At 44.4% G+C, this 25,321-nt stretch overlaps 1 protein-coding gene across 1 annotated transcript in view; it reads left to right on the forward strand.

Moving 5' to 3' along the window:
- Positions 1–25,321, forward strand: part of LOC124038038 — a 30,067-nt gene that overhangs the window by 1,859 nt on the left and 2,887 nt on the right. The gene's annotated exons all lie outside the window — the stretch shown is intronic.

Below are 25,321 nucleotides of genomic sequence, written 5' to 3' on the forward strand. Positions count from 1 at the left end.
ACATTAGTCCTTAGTACTTTCAAAAAAATATATACTTTCATGATTTTTTTATACATGTATATATATATATTTAAAAAAATAAAAATATTTTATCTGTATTTTTTTATTTGTATGTTTAGCTCCCATAATGTAACGTAAAAGTATTCAGTATCTAGATTAAACATGGCAAAAACAAATTTAGAAATTATACTGAACAAAAATATAAACGCTGCATGCAACAATTTCAACATTTTTTCAGTTCATTTCAGGAAATCAGTCAATTTAAATAAATTCAAAAGGCCCTGATCTATGGATTTCACATGTCTAGATAGGGCGCAGCCGTGGGGAGCAAGGCACAACCAATCAGGATGAGTTTTTCACCACAAAGGGGCTTTATTACAGACAGAAATGCTCCTCAGTTTCATCAGCTGTCCGGGTGACTGCCAGGTGAAGAAGCCAGATGTGGAGGTCCTGGTCTGTCTTGGTTACATGTGGTTTGTGGTGGTGAGGCCGGTTGGAAGTACCTCCAAATGATCTAAAATGATGTTGGAGGCTTATGGTAGAGAAATTAAGAGTAAATTCATTGGCAACGGCTCTGGTGGACATTCCTGCAGTCAGCATGCCAATTGCACACTCCCTCAAAACTTGAGACATCTGTGGCATGGTGTTGTGTAACAAAACTACATATTTTAGAGTGGTCTTTTATTGTCCCCAGCACAAGGTGCACTAGCTTCTTGATATGCCAAACCTGTCAGGTAGATGGATTATCTTGGTGAATGAGAAATGCTCACAAACAGGGATTATAAGAACATTTGTGCACAACATTTGAGAGAAAGAATTATTTTGTGCATATGGAACATTTCTGTGATATTTTATTTCAGCTCATGAAACATGGGACCAACACATTACATGTTGCGTTTAGATTTTTGTTGAGTGTGTATTTACAGTACCAGTCAAAAGTTTGGACACACCTACTCATTCAATGGTTTTTATTTATTTTACATTGTAGAGTAATAGTGAAGACATCAAAACTATGAAATAACACATATGGAATCACATAGTAACCAAAAAAGTGTTAAACAAATCAAAATATATTTTATAATTCAGACTCTTCAAAGTAGCCTTGATGACAACTTTGCACACTCTTGGCATTCACTCAACCAGCTTCATGAGGAATGCGTAGTCACTTTAACTCTACCTACATGTACATATTACCTCAATTACCGACTAATTGGTGGCCCCGCACATTGACTCTGTACCGGTACACCCTGTATATAGCCTCCACATTGACTCTGTACCGGTACCCCCTGTATATAGTCTCCACATTGACTCTGTACCGGTACCCTCTGTATATAGTCTTCACATTGACTCTGTACCGGTACCCCCTGTATATAGCCTCCACATTGACTCTGTACTGGTACCCCCTGTATATAGTCTCCACATTGACTCTGTACCGGTACCCTCTGTATATAGTCTCCACATTGACTCTGTACTGGTACCCCCTGTATATAGCCTCCACATTGACTCTGTACTGGTACCCCTGTATATAGCCTCCACATTGACTCTGTACCGGTACCCCCTGTATATAGTCTTCACATTGACTCTGTACCGGTACCCCCTGTATATAGCCTCCACATTGACTCTGTACTGGTACCCCCTGTATATAGCCTCCACATTGACTCTGTACTGGTACCCCCTGTATATAGCCTCCACATTGACTCTGTACTGGTACCCCCTGTATATAGCCTCCACATTGACTCTGTACTGGTACCCCTGTATATAGCCTCCACATTGACTCTGTACCGGTACCCTCTGTATATAGTCTTCACATTGACTCTGTACTGGTACCCCTGTATATAGCCTCCACATTGACTCTGTACTGGTACCCCCTGTATATAGCCTCCACATTGACTCTGTACCGGTACCCCCTGTATATAGCCTCCACATTGACTCTGTACCGGTACCCCCTGTGTATAGCCTCCACATTGACTCTGTACCGGTACCCTCTGTATATAGTCTTCACATTGACTCTGTACCGGTTCCCCCTGTATATAGCCTCCACATTGACTCTGTACTGTGTTCCCCCCTGTATATAGTCTTCACATTGACTCTGTACCGGTACCCCCTGTATATAGCCTCCACATTGACTCTGTACCGGTTCCCCCTGTATATAGCCTCCACATTGACTCTGTACTGTGTTCCCCCCTGTATATAGTCTTCACATTGACTCTGTACCGGTACCCCCTGTATATAGCCTCCACATTGACTCTGTACCAGTACCCCCTGTATATAGCCTCCACATTGACTCTGTACCGGTACCCCCTGTATATAGTCTCCACATTGACTCTGTACCGGTACCCCCTGTATATAGCCTCCACATTGACTCTGTACTGGTACCCCCTGTATATAGCCTCCACATTGACTCTGTACTGGTAGTCTTCCCCTGTATATAGCCTCCACATTGACTCTGTACTGGTACCCTCTGTATATAGCCTCCACATTGACTCTGTACCGGTACCCCCTGTATATAGCCTCCACATTGACTCTGTACTGGTACCCCCTGTATATAGCCTCCACATTGACTCTGTACCGGTACCCCCTGTATATAGCCTCCACATTGACTCTGTACTGGTCCCCCCTGTATATAGTCTTCACATTGACTCTGTACCGGTACCCCCTGTATATAGCCTCCACATTGACTCTGTACCGGTACCCCCTGTATATAGCCTCCACATTGACTCTGTACCGGTACCCCCTGTATATAGTCTTCACATTGACTCTGTACCGGTACCCCCTGTATATAGCCTCCACATTGACTCTGTACCGGTACCCCCTGTATATAGCCTCCACATTGACTCTGTACTGGTACCCCCTGTATATAGCCTCCACATTGACTCTGTACCGGTACCCTCTGTATATAGCCTCCACATTGACTGTACCGGTACCCCCTGTATATAGCCTCCACATTGACTGAACCGGTACACCCTGTATATAGCCTCCACATTGACTGTACCGGTACCCTCTGTATATAGTCTTCACATTGACTGTACCGGTACCCTCTGTATATAGCCTCCACATTGACTCTGTACCGGTACCCCCTGTATATAGCCTCCACATTGACTGTACCGGTACCCTCTGTATATAGCCTCCACATTGACTCTGAACCGGTACCCCCTGTATATAGCCTCCACATTGACTGAACCGGTACACCCTGTATATAGCCTCCACATTGACTGTACCGGTACCCTCTGTATATAGCCTCCACATTGACTCTGTACCGGTACCCCCTGTATATAGCCTCCACATTGACTGAACCGGTACCCCCTGTATATAGCCTCCACATTGACTGAACCGGTACTCCCTGTATATAGCCTCCACATTGACTGAACCGGTACCCCCTGTATATAGCCTCCACATTGACTGTACCGGTACCCTCTGTATATAGCCTCGCTATTGTTATTTTGTTATTTTGTTATTACTGCTGCTCTTTAATTATGTTACTTTTATTTTTTTACTTCACACTTCTTTTCTTAAAACTGCATTGTTGGTTAAAAGGGCTTGTAAGGACAAAGAAATTGATAGCCGTGCCATATAGATTGCAAAATAGTTGGAAAGACATTTTTGACTTACCGATTCCATGGCACATGGTTTATGAACCGATATGCAAAACGACACCTGATTCAAAACTTAGGATTTTTACATTTAAATTATTCTACACAATTTTTGCAACCAACAGAATGTTATCTATATGGGGGATACTATTATGACACAAGGCAAGACCCAGATGCATCCACAGGAGGCAGTTGGTTGGAGTCTTATAATAGTTATTAATCCAATTGGGTAAGGCAAGATAATGATCATGGACAGGCAAAAGGGTCAACACCAGTTCAGAGTCCAACAGGTACCGAAGGGCAGGCAGAATCAAGGTCAGGGCAGGCAGAATCAAGGTCAGGGCAGGCAGAATCAAGGTCAGGGCAGGCAGAATCAAGGTCAGGGCAGACAGAATCAAGGTCAGGGCAGACAGAATCAAGGTCAGGGCAGGCAGAATCAAGGTCAGGGCAGGCAGAATCAAGGTCAGGGCAGGCAGAATCAAGGTCAGGGCAGGCAGAATCAAGGTCAGGGCAGGCAGAATCAAGGTCAGGGCAGGCAGAATCAAGGTCAGGGCAGGCAGAATCAAGGTCAGGGCAGGCAGAATCAAGGTCAGCGCAGGCAGAATCAAGGTCAGCACAGGCAGAATCAAGGTCAGCGCAGGCAGAATCAAGGTCAGCGCAGGCAGAATCAAGGTCAGGGCAGGCAGAATCAAGGTCAGGGCAGGCAGAATCAAGGTCAGGCAGGCAGAATCAAGGTCAGCGCAGGCAGAATCAAGGTCAGGGCAGGCAGAATCAAGGTCAGCGCAGGCAGAATCAAGGTCAGGGCAGGCAGGATGATAAAGCTGTTGGGAAAGTAGCCCAGAGTCAGGCAGGGGTCAAAACTGGGAAGATTATCAAAAAGAGAAGAGCAAAAGGAGTACAGGAAAAACACACTGGTTGACTTGACAAACATACAAGACGAACTGGCACTGAGAGACATGAAACACAGGGATAAAAACACTGGGGAGAATAAGCGACACCTGGAAGGGGGTGGAGACAATCACAGGAACAGGTGAAACAGATCAGGGTGTGACAGATACAACCTTCCCAGCTCTGCAGATTTTGCTGCAAAGAGGCAGAATCATTAGATCAGTACTGTCCATACAGCTGTGACAAGTCCAGGAAAAATTGCAATATTTTCCTGAAGCTAACCCTGCAGATAGCATTATTGGGCGATCTGAAAAGTCATAGTCAATCGATCAATAACATAATATTTTTAGCAAAAATGAGACTCGATCTGCTCTAACAGGTACAGATAGCGCTAAAGCTAAAATCAAATTGTAATTAACTTGTAAATAAATTATCATAATAGTCATGGGAGCCTGGGAGCTGATAAACGTGACATCTACATCCAACAAGAGTTGGACAAAGCGATACAATAGCTAGAACCTTCTCATCGTGGATCTGGTAGGACAAAAAAAGCACGACATTGACTGGCCAATTTGATCATTTCCCTCAGGTTCCACTGTAGGTTACAGGACGACATGTTGTGTGGACTAAAACAACATAAAACCATGTGTATCATAAAGCACGATCAAATTAATTAGCCAGCTACAGTAATTTTGAAAAACATTGAGAAATAGTTTGGTAGATTTTTTGTCAAATTAGCCAGTTATCTACCTTTGATAAGTAGATAGCTAAAACAAAAATCGACATGCACTACAGAGGGCTGCATTGGTCCACTAATAGAGGACTAGTTAAGGCTCAATGTTTAAAAAATATATATTTTTTAATGGTGCTGCAGCCCCCTCAGTACCCCTACCTCCCATGGCTGTGCTCTTTCTTGACCCTGCTGCTCCTTCTGAATAGTATCATCTAATCTGTTTTAAACAGCCAGTGAAATGGGTGAATTTAAGATCTTGTTCAAATGCACAGATTGCTTTATATGTAAAAAAAACTACTGGTAGTTCGAAAATGTGGTGTCATATTTCTGTCATGCTGCTTTGTTGACAACTTCAACCACCCTGCGCCCCGGGTATTCAACCAATTAGTGGCCACCACTGGTTCTGACAGCACATCAATGTGGCATTGGAAAGCTTTTACACAAAAGGCCCCGATGGATGTGTCCTTCTATAAACCGAAACAAGACACATTTGGCGCCTTGGTTTGAATTGAAAACACACAAAGCAGTTTACATATACAAAGGATCTTAATTTGATCAATCTTTCGTTGCAGAGAGTTTTCCTGCACCACAGGAAAAGCAAATTTGCAGTTATGCAAGGCTATATTAACAGTATTGCACTTTTCATGTGGCCAGATTTTTGGCAGCTAATAGCCTAATCAAAGATCAAGCAACATTATAAACATTATAAAACTAAACCTTCAAATCCTGTTGCTGCAGGATTTTTTTGCTTCAACAATACTGGTCAAATTAACATCATAAAATGCCATATGTTGTAGGAAATGTACCCATAACAATCCAGTCTATAATGTTAATCCCAACTTTCTTGCTTTGCCAGCAATATAGTCAATAGGCCTACTTAAAGGGAATAGACAGGCATTGTATGATTTGAGTGCTGATGGTACTTTACACAGTGCTGACATGGTGGACCAATAGTGAGTGGTTTGATCAAACTAAATAGGGAGGGTTTGGAGGTTAGAGGGCATGAAGAGGGTCATAAATCTATGGGTGGCCAGCATCACATAACAACCCCTTGATTTCATCAGCTCTACTGAGCCAGAGGATGCAGACAGAGGATGCAGACAGAGGATGCAGACAGAGGATGCAGACAGAGGATGCAGACAGAGGATGTGTCCTAAATGACATCCTTTCCCTACATAGTGTACTATTTCTAACCAGAGCTCCGGTCAAAAGTAGTGCACTATATAGTGAAAGGATGCCATTTGGGATGCACTATATAGGGAAAGGATGCCATTTGGGATGCAGCCAGAGGCTCGAGTGATTAAGAGCTAGCGTACCTCTTAGCCAGTACAGGGCTGGGCTGCTCTGTGTTGGACCTGTATTTCATCTCTCTAAGCGGGGCTGGGTAGCAGGAGAACAGAGGGGTACCGGACATTGCACTCTCATCAGAATTCTGCGTACACAGAATAGGCTACACACATGTCTGCTTGCACATGCTCTGTCACACTCTCACCTTCTCACTGGCGACGGTGTCCTTTGTCGCCATTTTTCACCTATGCTCCTGCCCGCTGAGTGTCTTTTCACACAAACACGCACACGCACACGCACACTCCCACTCATAGGGGGGTAGCGCTGTCCTATGTTGCATTTTCTCACCTTCTCTAACTGCCCTCTGATTATATGCCCGGATTTAACGCAGGGAGCCGGCTGTCACTGAATCTCACCTGTCTCACTGCATGTGTGCGTGCCTGCTCGGGCATGTGCGTGGACAGAACACATGGATGGATGGACAATCATTGAGGACTCACCAGATACTACCATCAGAGCAGAGTGAGAACTGCTAACACTTTAACACGGGGCTCTGTTATGAGCAGACAGCTAGGGACTCTTTCCTTAATAAAGACTATTCTTTTATTTAGCCCAAGTATCAGAGAGACTCCTAAAAGTCTCTCCATGATGGATTTCAGTTAAACACTCTGAAATGGCCTGTTTCCACGGTAGGATTATAAATGCGGTGTGTGTCTGTCTGTCCGTCCGTCCGTCCGTGTAACCCTCTCCCACAGAGATGAAGCGTCTGTCTGTTTCGTTTGGAGGTCACAGGGAGGCTAGCTAGGACAGTAAGAGAATACCACTCCATAAATATTTACATTCCTACGTGCGAACTTTCTGTTATGTCTCAATAATTTAGACACAACACGAGCGATCTATTACCATGTGAGTCTTTTTTCCCACTTCAGTCCAATAGTTATTTTGAACGTACGTCATCAATATATAATAATATAATAATATAATAATATATGCCATTTTTTGTTGTTGATTCTATCCAATGTGTCAGTTGATTGTTATTGTTCAGACACAAATGTCAAACAAGTTGAGACAGACTGGAAGGTGAAGACAGACCGAGACGCAGATCATTCTCAGAGTCTGGTCTGAGACTGTTATGTCCTCAGTGTCAGGCTGTCGGATTACTGTCGGAACTACTTTCCCTCCAGACGGTCCACAGCTGCTGCCGAATCTCAGCTGTCTTTCTGAACAGCTTTATTGAGTTAAAGTTAACGGACGCTCCGTCCTCAATGACGGGCAGCCAGCTCCCTGTCATAGGGACTAAGACATATAGACGAGCCTCTTGTCTATATATCAGACAGCTACGTAGCTGCCTGTTTGGCTTCGACTGTATTTTCAGTCTGGAGCTCAACTGTAATCAAATAAACAATACTTATTTCGACGTTTATGTCCACGTATAGGCTACTGTCTGCCGACTGTACCTGTGTGTGTCCTATTAAAATGACCTGTGAATGTGAATGCTACAAAGCGTTGTCGTAGCCCAGTGGATGACTCACTCCCTGCCTCTCCCTCTCACTGTCTGCTGCTGTGCAGATGGAAGTCACAGGGGAGAGACGGTCTGCAGGCAGATTAAACAGATTAAACAGCCATATCCCTAATAGATACGGGAGTTTATCAAGACGGAGTTTGTTTTCACTTTTTTTTTTGTGGATCTGTGTATTCTAAGGGAAATGTGTGTCTCTAATATGGTTGTACATTTGACAGGAGGTTAGAAAGTGCAGGTCGTTTCCCACTTCATTTTGTGGGCAGTGGGCACATAGGCAGACCTGGCTCTTAAGAGAAGACAGGCTCTGGCGGCCGCTCTCCATAACAAGGCCATGCTCACTGAGTCTGTATATAGTCAAAGCTTTCCTTCATTTTGGGTCAGTCACAGTGGTCAGGTATTCTGCTACTGAGTATTCTCTGTTTAGGGACAAATGACATTCCAGTTTGCTCTTTTTTGTTGTTGATTCTATCCAATGTGTCAAGTAATTATCTTTTTGTTTTCTCATCATTTGGTTGGGTCTAATTGTGTTGCTGTGCTGGGGCTCTGTGGGGTCTGTTTGTGTCTGTGAACAGAGTCCCAGTACCAGTTGGCTGAGGGGACTATTCTCCAGGTTCAAATCAAATCAAATCCAATTTTATTTGTCACATACACATGGTTAGCAGATGTTAATGCGAGTGTAGCGAAATGCTTGTGCTTCTAGTTCCGACAATGCAGTGATAACCAACAAGTAATCTAACTAACAATTCCAAAACTACTGTCTTATACACAGTGTAAGGGGATAAGGAATATGTACATAAGAATATATGAATGAGTGATGGTACAGAGCAGCATACAGTAGATGGTATCGAGTACAGTATATACATATGAGATGAGTGTGTAGACAAAGTAAACAAAGTGGCATAGTTAAAGTGGCTGGTGATACATGTATTACATAAGGATGCAGTCGATGATGTAGAGTACAGTATATACATATGCATATGAGATGAATAATGTAGGGTAAGTAACATTATATAAGGTAGCATTGTTTAAAGTGGCTAGTGTTATATTTACATCATTTCCCATCAATTCCCATTATTAAAATGGCTGGAGTTGGGTCAGTGTCAATGACAGTGTGTTGGCAGCAGCCACTCAATGCTAGTGGTGGCTGTTTAACAGTCTGATGGCCTTGAGATAGAAGCTGTTTTTCAGTCTCTCGGTCCCAGCTTTGATGCACCTGTACTGACCTCGCCTTCTGGATGATAGCGGGGTGAACAGGCAGTGGTTCGGGTGGTTGATGTCCTTGATGATCTTTATGGCCTTCCTGTAACATCGGGTGGTGTAGGTGTCCTGGAGGGCAGGTAGTTTGCCCCCGGTGATGCGTTGTGCAGTCCTCACTACCCTCTGGAGAGCCTTACGGTTGAGGGCGGAGCAGTTGCCGTACCAGGCGGTGATACAGCCCGCCAGGATGCTCTCGATTGTGTATCTGTAGAAGTTTGTGAGTGCTTTTGGTGACAAGCTGAATTTCTTCAGCCTCCTGAGGTTGAAGAGGCGCTGCTGCGCCTTCTTCACGACGCTGTCAGTGTGAGTGGACCAATTCAGTTTGTTTGTGATGTGTATGCCGAGGAACTTAAAATTAGCTACCCTCTCCACTACTGTTCCATCGATGTGGATAGGGGGGTGTTCCCTCTGCTGTTTCCTGAAGTCCACAATCACCTCCTTAGTTTTGTTGACGTTGAGTGTGAGGTTATTTTCCTGACACCACACTCCGAGGGCCCTCACCTCCTCCCTGTAGGCCGTTTCGTCGTTGTTGGTAATCAAGCCTACCACTGTTGTGTCGTCCGCAAACTTGATGATTGAGTTGGAGGCGTGCGTGGCCACGCAGTCGTGGGTGAACAGGGAGTACAGGGGAGGGCTCAGAACGCACCCTTGTGGGGCCCCCGTGTTGAGGATCAGCGGGGAGGAGATGTTGTTGCCTACCCTCACCACCTGGGGGCGGCTCGTCAGGAAGTCCAGTATCCAGTTGCACAGGGCGGGGTCGAGACCCAGGGTCTCAAGCTTGATGACGAGCTTGGAGGGTACTATGGTGTTGAATGCCGAGCTGTAGCCGATGAACAGCATTCTCACATAGGTATTCCTCTTGTCCAGGTGGGTTAGGGCAGTGTGCAGTGTGGTTGAGATTGCATCGTCTGTGGACCTATTTGGGCGGTAAGCAAATTGGAGTGGGTCTAGGGTGTCAGGTAGGGTGGAGGTGATATGGTCCTTGACTAGTCTCTCAAAGCACTTCATGATGACGGAAGTGAGTGCTACGGGGCGGTAGTCGTTTAGCTCAGTTACCTTAGCTTTCTTGGGAACAGGAACAATGGTGGCCCTCTTGAAGCATGTGGGAACAGCAGACTGGTATAGGGATTGATTGAATATGTCCGTAAACACACCGGCCAGCTGGTCTGCGCATGCTCTGAGGGCGCGGCTGGGGATGCCGTCTGGGCCTGCAGCCTTGCGAGGGTTAACACGTTTAAATGTCTTACTCACCTCGGCTGCAGTGAAGGAGAGACCGCATGTTTTCGTTGCAGGCCGTGTCAGTGGCACTGTATTGTCCTCAAAGCGGGCAAAAAAGTCTGCCTGGGAGCAAGACATCCTGGTCCGTGACTGGGCTGGGTTTCTTCTTGTAGTCCGTGATTGACTGTAGACCCTGCCACATGCCTCTTGTGTCTGAGCCATTGAATTGAGATTCCACTTTGTCTCTGTACTGACGCTTAGCTTGTTTAATAGCCTTGCGGAGGGAATAGCTGCATTGTTTATATTCGGACATGTTACCAGACACCTTGCCCTGATTAAAAGCAGTGGTTCGCGCTTTCAGTTTCACGCGAATGCTGCCATCAATCCACGGTTTCTGGTTTGGGAATGTTTTTATCGTTGCTATGGGAACGACATCTTCAACGCACGTTCTAATGAACTCGCACACCGAATCAGCGTATTCGTCAATATTTCCATCTGACGCAATACGAAACATGTCCCAGTCCACGTGATGGAAGCAGTCTTGGAGTCTAGAGTCAGCTTGGTCTGACCAGCGTTGGACAGACCTCAGCGTGGGAGCCTCTTGTTTTAGTTTCTGCCTGTAGGCAGGGATCAGCAAAATGGAGTCGTGGTCAGCTTTCCCGAAAGGGGGGCGGGGCAGGGCCTTATATGCGTCGCGGAAGTTAGAGTAACAATGATCCAAGGTTTTACCACCCCTGGTTGCGCAATCGATATGCTGATAAAATTTAGGGAGTCTTGTTTTCAGATTAGCTTTGTTAAAATCCCCAGCTACAATGAATGCAGCCTCCGGATAAATGGTTTCCAGTTTGCAAAGAGTTAAATAAAGTTCGTTCAGAGCCATCGATGTGTCTGCTTGGGGGGGATATATACGGCTGTGATTATAATCGAAGAGAATTCTCTTGGAAGATAATGCGGTCTACATTTGATTGTGAGGAATTCTAAATCAGGTGAACAGAAGGATTTGAGTTCCTGTATGTTTCCTTCATCACACCATGTCCTGTTAGTCATGAGGCATACGCCCCCGCCACTCTTCTTACCAGAGAGATGTATGTTTCTGTCGGTGCGATGCGTGGAGAGACCAGTTGGCTGCACCGCCCTGGATAGCATCTTCCCAGTAAGCCATGTTTCCGTGAAGCAGAGAACGTTGCAGTCTCTGATGTCCTTCTGGAATGCCACCCTTGCTCGGATTTCGTCAACCTTGTTGTCGAGAGACTGGACATTGGCAAGAAGAATGCTGGGAAGTGGTGCGCGATGTGCCCTTTTTCGGAGTCTGACCAGAACACCGCCGCGTTTCCCTCTTTTTCGGAGTCGTTTCCTTGGGTCGCTGCATGCGATCCATTCCGTTGTCCTGTTTGTAAGGCAGAACACAGGATCCGCGTCGCGGAAAACATATTCTTGGTCGTACTGATGGTGAGTTGACGCTGATCTTAGATTCAGTAGTTCTTCTCGACTGTATGTAATGAAACCTAAGATGACCTGGGGTACTAATGTAAGAAATAACACGTAAAAAACACAAACTGCATAGTTTCCTAGGAACGCGAAGCGAGGCGGCCATCTCTGTTGGTGGGGGCTTTGTTATGGAAGATTTGAGAATCACTTCCTTTTTAGGTGGCTGAAAGAATCTAATTGCTCTTCTATATTTTGATCATTAGTGGGAATCTTCCTAATTCTGCTCTGCATGCATTATTTTGTGTTTTAAGTTGTACACGTAGGATGTTTTAGCAGAATTCTGCATGCAAAGTCTCAATTTGGTGTCTGTTCTATTTTGTGAACTCTTGGTTGGTGACTGGACCCTAGACCCCACAACCATAGGGGGAGATGGGTTCTAGAACTGATTCAAATATTTTTAGCCAGATCCTAATTGGGATGTCCAATTTGATGTTGCTTTTGATGGTGTAGAAGGCCCTTCTTGCCTTGTCTCTCAGATCGTTCACAGCTTTGTGGATGTTACCTGTGGTGCTGATGTTTAGGCCGAGGTAGGTATACTGTAGTTTTTCTCTTCCCTTTGTCTGTCTGAGAGAGCGAGAGAGAGATGGAAAGATAGGGTGACATTGTGCAGACCAGAAGGTTGGCTGTGGCGAGAGGCCTGTTCAGTCTCTAAGAGCCACTGGTTTTCACAGAGACGGAGCAAAAGAATGCGAGAGAGAGAGTGATGGCAGGACAGACCGACTCACAGGAAGCCAGAGTGTTTAGAAGGGAGAGAGTCGATGTATATCGAGGGGTGCAAGTCTGTGGAGACTGACATGTACTTTTCCATGTCAGAGAGAAAGTGGGAGGTATCGATAGAGGGAGAGAAAGAAACAGAGCGGAAGGGAGTATGCAAACAGATGGAACAGCGGGAGGGCTGGGTTGAGAGGTCACCCTTCTGCTGTATCTGAACGTGCTCTTCTTAGAAAGACATAGAGGGAGAGAGGTGGATGGAGTTAGATAGAGATAGTATCCCCCTGCTCAAGGATGTCCACTTCACTCTGTTTGCAGGACAATAGAGAAAGAGAGAGCGAGAGGATGTTTTTGCAGAATTCTGCATGCAGAGTCTCAATTTGGTGTTTGTTCCATTTTGTGAACACCCACCATATATATATATATATATATATATATATACACTGCTCAAATAAATAAAGGGCACACTAAAATAACACATCCTAGATCTGAATCAATGAAATATTCTTATTAAATACTTTTTTCTTTACATAGTTGAATGTGCTGACAACAAAATCACAAGAATTATCAATGGAAATCAAATGTATCAACCCATGGAGGTCTGGATTTGGAGTCACACTCAAAATTAAAGTGGAAAACCACACTACAGGCTGATCCAACTTTGATGTAATGTCCTTAAAACAAGTCCAAATGAGGCTCAGTAGTGTGTGTGGCCTCCACGTGCCTGTATGACCTCCCTACAATGCCTGGGCATGCTCCTGATGAGGTGGCGGATGGTTTCCTGAGGGATCTCCTCCCAGACCTGGACTAAAGCATCCGACAACTCCTGGACAGTCTATGGTGCAACGTGGTGTTTGTGGATGGAGCGAGACATGATGTCCCAGATGTGCTCAATTGGATTCAGGTCTGGGGAACGGGTGGGCCAGTCCATAGCATCAATGCCTTCCTCTTGCAGGTACTGCTGACACACTCCAGCCACATGAGGTCTAGCATTGTCTTGCATTAGGAGGAACCCAGGGCCAACCGCACCAGCATATGGTCTCACAAGGGGTCTGAGGATCTCATCTCGGTACCTAATGGCAGTCAGGCTACCTCTGGCGAGCACATGGAGGACTGTGCGGCCCCCCAAAGAAATGCCACCCCACACCATGACTGACCCTCCGCCAAACCGGTCATGCTGGAGGATGTTGCAGGCAGCAGAACGTTCTCCACGGCGTCTCCAGACTGTCACGTCTGTCACATGTGCACAGTGTGAACCTGCTTTCATCTGTGAAGAGCACAGGCCGCCAGTGACGAATTTGCCAATCTTGGTGTTCTCTGGCAAATGCCAAACGTCCTGCACGGTGTTGGGCTGTAAGCACAACCCCCACCTGTGGACGTCGGGCCCTCATACCACCCTCATGGAGTCTGTTTCTGACCGTTTGAGCAGACACATGCACATTTGTGGCCTGCTGGAGGTCATTTTGCAGGCCTCTGGCAGTGCTCCTCCTGCTCCTCCTTGCACAAAGGCGGAGGTAGCGGTCCTGCTGCTGGGTTGTTGCCCTCATACGGCCTCATCCACATCTCCTGATGTACTGGCCTGTCTCCTGGTAGCGCCCTCCATGCTCTGGACACTACATTGACAGACACAGCAAACCTTCTTGCCACAGCTCGCATTGATGTACCATCAGCAGCACCTATTCAACCTCAGGAGGCTGAAGAAATTCGGCTTGTCACCAAAAGCACTCACAAACTTCTACAGATGCACAATCAAGAGCATCCTGGCGGGCTGTATCACCGCCTGGTACGGCAACTGCTCCGCCCTCAACCGTAAGGCTCTCCAGAGGGTAGTGAGGACTGCACAACGCATCACCGGGGGCAAACTACCTGCCCTCCAGGACACCTACACCACCCGTTGTTACAGGAAGGCCATAAAGATCATCAAGGACATCAACCACCCGAACCACTGCCTGTTCACCCCGCTATCATCCAGAAGGCGAGGTCAGTACAGGTGCATCAAAGCTGGGACCGAGAGACTGAAAAACAGCTTCTATCTCAAGGCCATCAGACTGTTAAACAGCCACCACTAACATTGAGTGGCTGCTGCCAACACACTGTCATTGACACTGACCCAACTCCAGCCATTTTAATAATGGGAATTGATGGGAAATGATGTAAATATATCACTAGCCACTTTAAACAATGCTACCTTATATAATGTTACTTACCCTACATTATTCATCTCATATGCCTATGTATATACTGTACTCTACATCACCGACTGCATCCTTATGTAACACATGTATCACTAGCCACTTTAACTATGCCACTTTGTTTACTTTGTCTACACACTCATCTCATATGTATATACTGTACTCGATACCATCTACTGTATGCTGCTCTGTACCATCACTCATTCATATATCCTTATGTACATGTTCCTTATCCCCTTACACTGTGTATAAGACAGTAGTTTTGGAATTGTTAGTTAGATTACTTGTTGGTTATCACTGCATTGTCGGAACTAGAAGCACAAGCATTTCGCTACACTCGCATTAACATCTGCTAACCATGTGTATGTGACAAATAAAATTTGATTTGATTTGATTTGGATGAGCCGCACTACCTGAGCCACTTGTGTGGGTTGTAGACTCCGCCTCATGCTACCACTAGAGTGAAAGCACCGCCAGCATTCAAAAGTGACCAAAACATCAGCCAGGAAGCATAGGAACTGAGAAGTGGTCTGTGGTCATCAACTGTAGAACCACTCCTTTATTGGGGGTGTCTTGTTAATTGCCTATAATTTCCACCTGTTGTCTATTCCATTTGCACAACAGCATGTAAAATGTATTGTCAATCAGTGTTGCTTCCTAAGTGGACAGTTTGATTTCACAGAAGTGTGATTGACTTGGAGTTACATTGTGTTGTTTAAGTGTTGCCTTTATTTTTTGGAGCAGTGTATATATAAACGAATTGGCGACAGATATAGTGAAAGAGCCCATCCTCTTCAACATATATATCCATGAATGGGCGAGGGTACTAGAACAGTCTGCAGCACCCGGCCTTACTAGAATCTGAAGTCAAATGTTTACTGTTTGCTGATGATCTGGTGCTTCTGTCCCCAACCAAGGAGGGTCTACAGCAGCACCTAGATCTTCTGCACAGATTCTGTCAGACTTCGACCCCGAATCTCAGTAAGACAAAAATAATGGTGTTCCAAAAAAAGTCCACTTGCCAGGACCGTAATTACAAATTCCACATTGACCATAATTATGTTTACATGCACAGTAATAATTTGATATTAAACTGATTATGGCAGCAGGCAGATGATGCAATAGTCATGTAAACACCTTACTCTGCTTAATATTATTTGGCGTAAGGTCAAAATCGAAGTAAGCATAGGCCAATTAAAACACCTAATTATCTGAGCAATCTTTCTAATTATGAGGACATGTAAACACCTGAATCGGTGCACACGTGCTAGCACCAACCGAGCAAGCTTCCTCTTTAGCTTGAGCGAAGTGAGTTCAGAACATCTAAATGTATACGTCTTAGAAGTGGTTTTCATATACAAACTTTGTATGTCTGAACTCAGAATCAAATATGCTTCCCAAAAATAACAGGGTCGCTGTAGTAGAACGTTTATTTTGATTGGCCATTCTCTGCATTTATCAGAGTGCCTTATTTCAGATGTGTCCATGTAAACAGGATTATTAGGGAAGACATTCTTCTTGCAACGCATGTAAACGTTTCAATCAAACTATTATATTCATCTGATTATCCACAATAATCACATGGTTGTGTGCATTTAATCATACTCACTGTTGTGTAGAGCACAATAAGCTGTACCTACCTCGGCCTAAACATCAGCACTTCCACAAAGCTGTACATTTTTATTTTCATAGGCAAGTCAATTAAGAACAAATTCTTATTATACATGATGGCCTAGCAACAGGGTGTTAACTGTCTTCTTCAGGGGTAGATGACAGATTTTTACCTTGTCAGCTCGGGGATTTGATCTTGCAACCTGGTTACTGGCCCAATGCTCTAACCACGAGGCTACCTGTCGCTACAAGAGAAGGCAAGAAGGGCCTATGTCATCAAAAGGAACATACAATTTGAAACCCCAATTAGTATCTGGCTAAAAATACTTGAGTAGGTTATATATAACCCATTGCCCTCTATGGTTGTGATTTCTGGGGTCCGCTCACCAAACACGAACTCACAAAATGGGACAAACGCCAAATTGAGACTGCATGCAGAATTCTGCAAAAACATCCTCCGTATACAACGTAGAACACCATATAATACATGCAGAGCAGAATTAGGATGATTCCCATTAAGGATCAAAATCCGTTCAGTCAGCTGGTATTGGGACTCTGTTCACAAAAACACACAGACCCCACAGACCCCACAGAGCCCACAGACCCCACAGAGCCCCACAGAGCCCACAGAGCCCACAGAGCCCACAGAGCCCCACAGAGTCCCACAGAGCCCCACAGAGCCCACAGAGCCCACAGAGCCCCACAGAGCCCCACAGAGCCCCACAGAGCCCCACAGAGCCCCAGGACAGCAATACAATTAGACCCAACAAAAGAAAAAGAGAATCACGTGTAACACTGGAAAGAATCAACAACAAAAGAACAGCGCAAAGTGGAATGTTATTTGTCCTAAACAGAGAATACACAGTAGCAGAATACCTGAGCATTGTGACTGACACAAAATGAAGGAAAGCCTTGACGATGTGCAAACTCAGTGAGCATAGCCTTGCTATTGAGAGAGGCCGTCATTGGCACTCCTGTTTCTTAAGAGAAGACCCACTGCCCACAAAATGAGGAGGAAACTGAGCTGCACTTCCTAACCTCCTGCCAAATGTAGAACCACATATGAGACACATATTTCCCTCAGATTACACAGACCCACAAAGAACATGACTGTAAGTCGCTTTGGATAAAAGCGTCTGCTAAATGGCATATATTATTATTATTATTAATTTGAAAACAAATCAAATCTTGATGAAGTCCATATCTACTGGGTGAAATACCACAGTGTGCCACCACAGCGGCAAGATTTGTGACCTTTTGCCACAACAAAAGGGCAACCAATTGAGCACAAAAGCCATTGTAAATACAACCTATATTTATCTGTTTAGTTATTTTCCCTATCTAACATTATTACACTGTACATAGCCAATAATATAACATTTGGAATGTCTATATTCTTTTAAAACCTTTTTTAGTTCAATGTTTACTGCTCATTTCTGATTGTTTATTTCCGTTTTTGTTTATTGACATTTCACTTGCTTTGGCAATGTAAACATATTTTTCCCATGCCAATAAAGCCTGAGAGATTGAGTTTGTTGTTTTATTCCCCTGCAGGGCTACGGCAGTGCGCCACGGCGCCTGTTTGCAGTGTGACGTTGCCAGACTGGTCTCAGCATTGGAGCGTGTCTATGGCTCATTGGTCTGTAGGGTCAGCTGTGTGTGCATTCAAGCTAAATCATAACACTGTGTGTGTGCGTGTGAGGGGCGTGCTCGTCTAGATTTCTGCTTGTTGAAATGGCACATCAAGCCTGGAAATCGGATTTTCCCCTAGAGTAAGAGGTTCTATCCCTGGCCCTGTCGATAAAGTTACATCTCAAGAAGCATCGAGTGCTAGCTTGTCATTTTGGGATGAAGGCTGAGGATACTAGAGTGCTAAAAGTGCTGCGCGCGTACACACACACACACACACACACACACACACACACACACACACACACACACACACACACACACACACACACACACACACACACACACACACACACACACACACACACACACACACACACACACACACACACACACACACACACACACACACACACACACAGAGTGCTGTTTATTCGGTGTGAGTTCAGCTGAGCGCGGCATGGTGCATGAAATTCAAGCCGAATGCCGGTGAAAGAATTTCCAGAATCCTGTGGATTAGCCGGGAGCTGTCTGGCCCAGCAACTCCTTCGGAAAACTGGAGTCTTTTTGGCTGTGAAAACAGCTCTACAATCCTCAGGGCCGATGAGGGCTAAACTCCAAAGGCAATAAACTCCCTTCTCCCCATCCTACTGCAGACTGTCCGTAAGACAGCCCTATAGGAAGGTTGGCACTGATACTGGCACACAGGCGGGCATTGCGAGAGCATACAGAGCCTCTTCAGCGACATGGCGTGGTGTGTCTGCCACCGCAAATCAAATCAAAAGTTTATTCCAGATTTGTAGATGTTATTGTAGGTGCAGCGAAATGCTTGTGTTTCCAGCTTCAACACTAAAACCAATATAAATAGATAGAATAGAATAGAAATAGAAAACAATACACCCATAATACAAAAAAGGTAAAAGGAAAGAAATGAAGAAATGTCGGAAGGAATATCAGTAATATACACTGTATGTATGTGAATAGAAAAGGTGTGTATAGCGGTAGTTATATAGGATGAGTCAAGACTAAAATAATCTATGTAGAAATAGTGGGGGAAAAAGTATGTACTCATTATTAAAGTGACCAGTGTTCTATGACTCTATGTTCATAGAGCAGTGGTCTCGAAGGTGGCCTGGAGACAGAAGCTATTCATCAGCCTCTCGGTCCCAGCTTTGATGCACCTGTACAGTCTCCGCCTTCTAGATGGTAGCGGGGTGACTAAAGCGGGGGACACACAGGCCGTGGCTCAGGTCTTTGATGATCTTCTTGGTCTTCCTGTGGCACCAGGTCCTGTAGATGTCCTGGAGGGCCTCAGTGCCCGAGCCATGGGAATAATATTTACAGCTATGCTCAGCAGTTTATCACTCAGCTTCTAGAGAAACCGCCAGCTAAAACCCCAAACCTCAACAACCTCAATCCTGAACAAAACCCAGCCCTGCTGTCTACACTTACAAAAAAGTGAACCTGAGCTGGCAGGAGTGCATACATTTTCTATTGGAAAGTATAGGGCCAAAGAAGTTGAGTCTAAGGCAATGTTATCCCACTTTTTCCCTGGATGGAGAATAGTTCACTGAAAGGGCACTCAGTCAGTCACTCAGTGGAAGGCTGATTGATGAAACAATATCCATTGTGTTTTATATTATCGCCAGAGACGAATGTGGCAGGTGACACATTCTGACCTTTATTTCCTTTGTTTTGTCTTTATTTAGTATGGTCAGGGTGTGAGTTGGGGTGGGCAGTCTGTTTGTTTTCCCATGTTGGTTTTTGTGTTCAGCCTAGTATGGTTCTCAATCAGAGGCAGGTGTCGTTTGTTGTCTCTGTTGGAGAATCATACTTAGGTAGCCTGGGTTTCACTGTTGGTTGGTGGATGGTTGTGTTTGTCGCCACACAGTACTGTTTCGGTTTTCGTTTATTGTTTATTGTTTTGTATTTCAGTGTTCAGTTAGTTTTTAATAAATCGTCATGAACACTAACCACGCTGCATCTTGGTCCGATCCTTACTCCTCTTCGGACGAAGGGGAAATCTGCCGTTACAGCAGGGTCTACAGACAATCACAGATTGCAAAAGGAAAACCAGCCCCGTCGCGGACATCGATGTCTTGCTCCCAGACAAATTAAACAACTTCTTTGCGCGCTTTGAGGGTAATAGAGTGCCACCGACACGGCCCGCTACCAAAGACAGTGGGCTCTCCTTCTCCGGGGCCGACGTGAGTAAAACGTTTAAACGTGTTAACCTTCGCTAGGTATCCCTAGCCGTGTCCTCAGAGCATGGGCAGACCAGCTGGCTGGGGAGTTTACGAACGTATTCAATCTCTCCCTATCCCAGTCTGCTGTCTCCACATGCTTCAAGATGGCCACCATTGTTCCTGTTCCCAAGAAAGCTAAGGTAACTGAACTATATGACTATCGCCCCGTAGCACTCACTTCTGTCATCATGAAGTGCTTTGAGAGACTAGTCGAGGATCATATCACCTCCACCCTACCTGACACCCTAGACCTACTTCATTTTGCTTACCGCCCCAATAGATCCACAGACGATGCAATCGCCATCACACTGCCTGCTCTATCCCATATGGACAAGAGGAATACCAGCTCAGCATTCAACACCATAGTACCCCCCCAAACTCCTCATTAAGCTTAAGGCCCTGGGTCTCGACCCCGCCCTGTGCAACTGGGTCCTGGACTTCCTGACAGGCCGCCCCCAGGTGGTGAAGGTAGGAAACAACATCTCCACTTTGCTGATCCTCAACACGGGGGCACCACAAGGATGCGTTCTCAGCCCTCTCCTGTACTCCCTGTTCACCCACAACTGCGTGGCCATGCACGCATCAATAATCAAGTTTGCAGACGACACTACAGTGGTAGGCTTGATTACCAACAACAACGAGACAGGTAAGAGTTGAGGGCCCTGAGAATGTGGTGTCAGGAAAACAACCTCTCACTCAATGTCAGAAAAACAAGAGATGATCGTGGACTTCAGGAAACAGCAAAGGGAGAAGGCCCCTATCCACATCGATGGGACAGCAATGGAGAAGGTGGAAAGTTTTAAGTTCCTCGGTGTACAATCACAGACAAACTGAAATGGTCCACTCACACAGACAGTGTGGTGAAGAAGGCGCAATAGTGCCTCATCAACCTCAGGAGGCTGAAAAAATGTAGCTTGTCACTGAAAACCCTCACTAACTATTACAGGTGCAAACAAAAAACAGCTCTCGGCCATCAGATTGTTAAACAGCCACCGCTAGTACAGAGAGGTGGCTGCCTACCTACAGACTTGATATCATTGGCCACTTTAATAAATGGAACACCAGTCACTTTAATAATGCCACTTTAAGAATGTTTACATATCTCGCATTACTCATCTCATATGTATATACTGTATACTGTGTCCTTCACTATCTATTGCATCTTAGCCGTTCTGGCACTGCTCATCCATATATTTTATACTTGTATATTCTCATCCCATTCCTTTACTAGATTGTGTGTATTAGGTTTTGTTGTGGAATTTTTAGATATTATCTATTAGATAATGCTGCACTGTCAGATCTAGAAGCATAAGCATTTCGCCACACTCGCAATAACATCCCTGTGTAGGTGACCAAAGAAATTGGATTTGATTTGATATAAACAACATTGTCCTCTATTACGTCTGTGCTTCCCATATTACTCATATTATCACATTTCTCTTATTTCCAAATGAGTGTTTTGTGGTTGTAGTTATGATGATGCAGCCTGACCGAGATGAATGGCGGATCTATATCCACATGATTGCTGTCTTGCTCTGTCTAAGGGATGCAGAGACCTGAAGGTACAGCCGTTAATACTATGTAGTGACCATGTTTTAAGGCTCTAGAAAACCATCAATAGGCTTTTTCATTGACTTGACCTGCAGGGTCATGGTGGGGGGGGGTACACAAAGACTGCAAAAGATCAGAGATCTTGTGTGCTTTATGTGTGCATGCTTAATCCACTGTCCTGGAACTGTAGACTTTAGGCTATGAGACTCACAGTTGCATTCTAAGAGTGTGATGTATTCAGTTGGCAGGTTCAGTTGGCTGGTTCTGCTATCCCTGGGGCCAGTCCAGAAAGCGTAGTATACTTTGGAGGGTCTGCAGAGACAGGGAGGCACTCATTACTACAGCAAAGTCAGTGTGACTTTGCCATCAGCAGAACAACTCTTATACATGTAACTTATAGAGAGAGAGAGAGAGGCCCTAGCTCCGGACTGGACTGGAGCACATCTCTGCTATTGTGTTCTGTTGGATTTCCCATCTTGCACTGCTTTTTCTCTTCTCTCTCCCTTTAGCTTATTCAACATCCCTCCTACACGCATTAAAAAAAGCAGTGGTGCCTCCTTATTTCCATTAGTGGACTAAAATATAAAAATATAAAATAAACCCTTTAAAAAAAGAATAATTTACTGCTGTTGGCAACTTCTTTTGTCTGTGAGGAATGAAACTTACCCCTAATTATATTTTCTCTTCTTGCTCCCATCACCCTGCTACAACATTCATCTTCCACCCTTCACCTTATACCTTTTTTCTCTCGTTCACATTATTTTTTATTAAGAAAAAGTATATCTCCCCCAGAGGAGGCTGGTGAGCTATAGGAGGAAGGGCTCATTATAAAGTCTGGAATCGAACGGTGTCAAACAGAAGTGTTTTCAAAGTTGAGAGAAGAAGGGAGGAGGAACAGATGAAGCCAGGAGGGCAGATCAGATGAGGCTGGTGGGAGGAGCATCTTTGACTCCTTTCCATTGATTCCATTCCAGGTATTACAATGGGCCCGTACTCATATAGCTCCTCCCTTCAGCCTTTTTCACGTCTTTCCATAGATTTTCAAGCCGATTTTAAGTCAAATCTGTAACTAGGCCACTCAGGAACATTCAATGTCTTCTTGGTAAGCAATTCAAGTGGATACATGGCCTTGTGCTTTAGGTTATTGTCCTGCTGAAAGGTGAATTTTTCTCCCAGTGTCTATTAGAAACCAGACTGAACCAGGTTTTCACTATGATTTTGCCTGTGCTTTGTTCTATTCCATTTTTTAAAATTCTAAACTCCCTAGTCCTTGCTGATGACAAGCATACCCATAACATGATGCAGCCATTGCCATGCTTATAAAAATGAACAGTGGTACTCAGTGATGTGTTGCATTTCCCCAAACATAACTCTTTGTATTCAGGACACAAAGTTAATTCCTTTGCCAAATTCTTTGCTGTTTTTCTTTTGTGCCTTATTGTAAACAGAATGCGTGTTTTGGAATATTTGCATTCTGTACATGCTTCCTTCTCTTCACTCTGTTTTGGCCTCATGGTGAAATCCCTGAGTGGTTACATTCCACTCTGGCAACAGAGTTGAGGAGGAGGGACGCCTGTATCTTTGTGGCTGGGTGTATTGATAGACCATCCAAAGTGTAATTATTAACCATGCTCAAAGGGATATTCAATGTCTGCTTTTTAAAAATTATTTTCTTTGTGAGGCATTGGAAAACCTCCCTGGTATTTGAGGTTGAATCGGTGTTTGGAATTCCCTGCTTGACTGAAGGAATTTACCGATCATTGTATATGTGGGGTAAAGAGATGAGGTAGTCATTAAAAAATCATGTTAGACACTATTGCAGAGTTCATTCAACGTATTATGTGACTTGATAAGCACATTTCTACTCCTGACCTTATTTAGGCTTGCCATAACAAAGTGGCTTAATATTTATTTTCAAGACATTTCAATGTTTCATGTCTTATTAATTTGTAAAAATGTTGAAAAACCGAATTTTTGGTATTGTGTGTAGGCTAGTGACAATCTCAATATAATACTTTTTAAAATCAGGCTATAACACAATAAAATTTGGATAAAGCCAAAGGGTGTGAATACGTTCTGAAGGCATTGTATATATCCGGACACTTTCATTTCTACTCTCTTCATCCTCTTCTCCCTCCGTTATTCTCTCACCTCTCTCTTCCCTCTCCCTCCATCCTAACCCATACCTACCTCTTCTATCTCTCCCCTAACTCTCTCACCTCTCTCTTCCCTCTCCCTCCATCCTAACCCATACCTACCTCTTCTATCTCTCCCCTAACTCTCTCCCACCTCCCTTCCCTCTCCCTCCATCCTAACCAATACCTACCTCTTCTATCTCTCCCCTAACTCTCTCACACCTCCCTCACTCAAAACATTAGGGGTTCAACAACGGTTCTTCTAAAATCCTCAAACTTCCTTTGTTTTTGGCACTGAAAAATGCCCCCCAAAAGTCCTTCCAAGAACCCCATAGGAGGTGGGGATTCTTGCTGGAACCTAACCGCCCAACTGAAGGACAGCAGGTGCAGGCACTTAACAGAAACATTTTAAGATCTCCTCAATTTCAGGTAAGGTTCCTCCCTTTACGATCTACATTTACATCGTTTTATGATGATACCACCTATCGTTTTTTTATTTGTGCAGATGGTTGTGTTATTTGAGACTTTCTCCCTTTAAAACAAATATTTCTAAACCAGAAAAGGAACACAATTCAATGGATATGACTCAACAAAGAGGTAGGAATATGTTGAAGGCACAGATGACTGAATTGCTCACTTATTTGTGTGTGTCTGTTTGCAGGTATACTGACGAGGAGGCACACAAAGGTATGAACAATTGGTATTGGTTTGTCTGATAATGTTATGCACATGTATCATCTACAATTAATTTGAATGAATGGTTTCTCTAAAACCTTATAGGACTCAGTCACAGCAGCCATCTTCCTCCTCCGTTACCTTTTCAATGAAGATCCCAGAGGCCTTCACATTATGGACAAGGTATGTGTATGAAAACCTTTGTCAAAAGTGACATTTTTTAAAATTCGCATCATTTTTAACTACAAAAGCCAAGATATTACTACTGTCATGTGCACATTTTGTTAATCATCTGTGTAATTGTATATATATTTTTGTATTCACAGACTTCACCCTGCCTACACCTTTGATGAATATAACATGAAACCTGTTCGATCACCATGCACTGCAAAATCATTCTGGCTATGGATATCAACATCAACACGCCAGAGGATATACCAATTGGACTTGGGGCTGGCAGTGTACCTCATTTTTAGATTCTGCTTTGCCACTAAAATCCTAATAAACACTGACAAGTAAAACATTGTGTTATTGTTGTTATTTTTGTGCTGATTGTTATGATTATTATTAATAATAATAACGGGGGAG

The sequence above is a fragment of the Oncorhynchus gorbuscha genome, linkage group LG06, assembly GCF_021184085.1.
Source record: "Oncorhynchus gorbuscha isolate QuinsamMale2020 ecotype Even-year linkage group LG06, OgorEven_v1.0, whole genome shotgun sequence".
In the NCBI taxonomy this organism is placed as follows: domain Eukaryota; kingdom Metazoa; phylum Chordata; class Actinopteri; order Salmoniformes; family Salmonidae; genus Oncorhynchus; species Oncorhynchus gorbuscha.